Below are 4,568 nucleotides of genomic sequence, written 5' to 3' on the forward strand. Positions count from 1 at the left end.
GATCAATAGAAATAACCATTTATTTCATAGGGTTTTTGAAGAATAATTGAATCATTTTATTTAATGAACTTTAAAATCTTACAAAAAGTTATTTATCACATATGACCCTCACTATATAGCACACTACACACATTATGAGTGGGAAAGTGAATTTATAACATTAGATGAAATTCTAAAATTTATTGTCGCCTTTGACTGTAATCTTGTCCTTCTATTTTATCCTTATTTCATATAGAAATACTTAAATGATATCTCTTTCATGTCCTTAATATCCCTATCCAGTCTTATGCATAAATCAGGGATCTCTATAGTGCTCAACCCTAAGAGTCTTTTCTTACATCAATGATGTTCTCTAGGGCTTACTTTGGAGATTCAGTTTCAATGGGACCAGGAAAAACATATGTTCTTTTTTAAAAAAAGAATTATTTATTTAATTTTATTTGTCACTGTTATTATTTCTTTCAATTTCCAATGAGGCACACGTGTTCATCAGAATGAGATACAGAGAGAGAGAGAGAAAGTGAGAAAGCAAGCCTCCAGGACCAGAACCTGAATCAAGGTAGGCCATGTGGGAGTCAGCACCCCAACTAGCTAACAAGTATCCAGAGAAAATCTATGACCAGGAATATTTAGAGCTTAAAGTAGTGAGCTCTAATGACTCTTAACAAGAGTCATAACATCTTCCCGTGCTAATGACAAAGTTAAAAGTAAAATCCAATAATAAACTGTTCAAAGTGTATCTGTAGTCACTGGTTTTCATTTTCTCATCTGAATGAAATAAGTTAAAGTGTTTAGAAGAACAATTTTCACGTCTCTATCCTGTGTGTCATGTATATTATTTCATTATTCATTGTTTGGATTAGACTAAATCCTATTTCCTGAGCTTTCTGAACAAGAAACATGTTCCTCCTTTGTGATGATCCATTCCAATATGCTTTTCCTGACTGTCCAAAAGCTCTTTTTTGTATCTGGCCTAAATATTTAATACATATAATTTAGCTGGTAACAAATTACCATTACCATTGGCATGTAGAACACTTTATCTTAAGATTTTGGTTTTTGTTTTGTTTTGTTTAAGTTGTATTTATTTCTTCCATGAGTGAGAAAGGGATATGGAAAGAAACAGACACCACCCCCCAGTAGGGTCTCAACAGCATAGCATGATCCAACTCCAACCTTCGGCCAGCGCCAGATCATGGACAAGCATGTGCCCCATTGCACTCAGCAGGGTCTCTGGACTTGAATGGGAACCTTCCCATGTGGAATTCCCTTGCAGAAGGTTGTGTTTTACTGTTGTGTCATTGTCCAACCCTCAACTTTATCTTAACTCTTGTAAAGTTATACAATATTTTGAAAAATATAAGCTATCCTTCACTAAGCAGAAGTTTATTTCTTAAGAGAAGCTCAAACTTCAAAGAAAATTAAAGAAGGAAAAAAAAACTGTAACTCTACAACTTAAACATCTCTCTGAAATGTGCTGTCAGTATCACAGGCTCACAGGCAGGAAGGATATGTCTCCCGGGAGACACCTGATTAGCATGTTGCATCGTGTTCAGACCTTTAGTAAAACAGACTATCCAGGATGGCCTAGGAAAGTTATGCAGCTGTTTTCAAGATGTTTTTATTTACAATTTTGTAGGCAGTGTGCTTTGCCAAAAAATGTCAGTGGAAGGTTCACATTCATCTGCATGATTGCCTTAAGGTCTTGTCTGCAGCACGATTGCTAATGAATATGCAATATACTTTTTAAGGTTCAACACTTTTTAGATAGGCTAGTGACAAACGACCTTGACTGTATTTGCTCTCAGGGCCCTAGGTAGGGGACTAGCACCACTGACATGGGACCAGTTTTGATAGCATACCAAAATCTACCTCAGTTGTGTTCTTGTCTGCTGAAAAGCCTCACAATCATATTCAGATGCTTGCTCAGTAGAAGCCTCTTTTTTCAATGGGCTGCATTAACCAGCCATTCTGAGAATGTGTGTTTAAATCTTAGACTGACGAAAAGAGGAAAGTAGACTGAGTCTTCATTAAGACTTGAGAAATGGTAGGAAATGGTGTAATTTAGAATATTCATGGGTAGGCACACATTAAATTCTATTGTGTTATTCTGGTTACTGCACACTTGGCTTATATTTTTGTTGGAAACCTTTTCTACAGTTAGATATGGAAACTCACCATTCCCACATTGGAAGATTTATGAGTGTGGCCAGGATGACTTACTCATTTTAAAAATTGGTTTATAGTATGGCATATTATACATGTATAAAAAGTGTAGAGCTCAGTGAATTAGCATGAAGCAAACAGGTATGCCACTATCAGGTCAACGGAGAGAATGACAAACTTTCCAAACTTTTATGCCCATCCTCCACCCCTGTCCTTCCCACTCTCCTCAAAGGAATCCACTATCCTGCCTAACACTATACCTCAGTTGTGACTAATAGTATTGCTATGAAAACTCATTTATATGTCATTTGGTTCACATACATACATTTTCTGCTAGGTAGACCTAGGAGTAGCATTACTGGATCAGAGTGTATGCAAAAGATCTCTTTAAAAGACATGGCTCAGTATTTTGCCAAAGTGGTTACACCAACTTATTCTCCTACCAGCAGTGTAGGATGATTTCTTTCTCCACATTCTCAACAAACCTTACTAATGCTTTCTACTTAATTTTTACCAATCTCATGAGTGTGTAGTGGTACCTAGTTTGCAATTCTATGATCACTGGTGTGGTTAAATATCTTTTGTTTTGTTTTGTTTTAGAAAGAGATTTTTGCTATAGGGCATGTGCACTCACAGAAAACAGAGAGAGGCAGAGAGTAAGAAAGTGAGGAATCACCCCTGGGGAAGATGGCCACGCTGCCATCCCTTCATCTCCATTCTCCTCTCAGAATTTTGGGCACACATGCACATGCACCTGGTGTTAGTTTCAAGTCTCCAGGTTCAGGACACCAACTGCTATCAGCTGTGTGGGAGTCTAGTGTCGTAACTACTACACCACGAGCTGCCCCTAAACTTCTTTTAGTTGCTTATTTAGTCATTTGAATCTTCTTTTGAATTTCCTGTTCAGATATTTTGTCTATTTTTCTGATGTCATCTGTTTTCATTTCTTTTATTCTCCTTACTGGTTTGTAGATTTTTATTTTTACTCAGGTTAGGAATTATTTTATGGTTACATATACTTAAAACATTTTCACTCTATGGCATACCTTTTCACTTTCTTTTTTCAAGAATTATTTTATTATTTAACTTTATTTATTTATTTTAATTTGACTAGAGAGTAACAGAGAGAGAAAGAGAGGAAAAGTGAGAAAGCAAACCACCAGGTCCAGGATTCAAACCATGTTTAGCCATGTGGGAGTCCAGCAACTTTAACCACCATGCCACCTGCCATTCCCCCTTTTCACTATCTTAAGGGTGTCTTTGATTAGCAGATGTTTTTAAAGTTAACATAGTCCAGAAATATCATCAATATTTCCTTAAAGCTTAGTGTAGGTGTATTAACCAGCCATTCTGAGAATGTGTGTTTAAATCTTAGACTGACGAAAAGAGGAAAGTAGACTGAGTCTTCCTTAAGACTTGAGAAATGGTAGGAAATGGTGTAATTTAGAATATTCATGGGTAGGCACACATTAAATTCTATTGTGTTATTCTGGTTACTGCACACTTGGCTTATATTTTTGTTGGAAACCTTTTCTACAGTTAGATATGGAAACTCACCATTCCCACATTGGAAGATTTATGAGTGTGGCCAGGATGACTTACTCATTTTAAAAATTGGTTTATAGTATGGCATATTATACATGTATAAAAAGTGTAGAGCTCAGTGAATTAGCATGAAGCAAACAGGTATACCACTGTCAGGTCAACAGAGAGAATGACAAACTTTCATGCCCATCCTCCACCCCTGTCCTTCCCACTCTCCTCAAAGGAATCCACTATCCTGCCTAACACTATACCTCAGTTGTGACTAATAGTATTGCTATGAAAACTCATTTATATGTCATTTGGTTCACATACATACATTTTCTGCTAGGTAGACCTAGGAGTAGCATTACTGGATCAGAGTGTATGCAAAAGATCTCTTTAAAAGACATGGCTCAGTATTTTGCCAAAGTGGTTACACCAACTTATTCTCCTACCAGCAGTGTAGGATGATTTCTTTCTCCACATTCTCAACAAACCTTACTAATGCTTTCTACTTAATTTTTACCAATCTCATGAGTGTGTAGTGGTACCTAGTTTGCAATTCTATGATCACTGGTGTGGTTAAATATCTTTTGTTTTGTTTTGTTTTAGAAAGAGATTTTTGCTATAGGGCATGTGCACTTACAGAAAACAGAGAGAGGCAGAGAGTAAGAAAGTGAGGAATCACCCCTGGGGAAGATGGCCACGCTGCCATCCCTTCATCTCCATTCTCCTCTCAGAATTTTGGGCACACATGCACATGCACCTGGTGTTAGTTTCAAGTCTCCAGGTTCGGGACACCAACTGCTATCGGCTGTGTGGGAGTCTAGTGTCGTAACTACTACACCACGTGCTGCCCCTCAACTTCTTTTAGTTGC

This window comes from Tupaia chinensis, unplaced genomic scaffold (assembly GCF_000334495.1).
Source record: "Tupaia chinensis unplaced genomic scaffold, TupChi_1.0 Scaffold148904_1, whole genome shotgun sequence".
NCBI classification, from domain to species: Eukaryota; Metazoa; Chordata; class Mammalia; order Scandentia; family Tupaiidae; genus Tupaia; species Tupaia belangeri.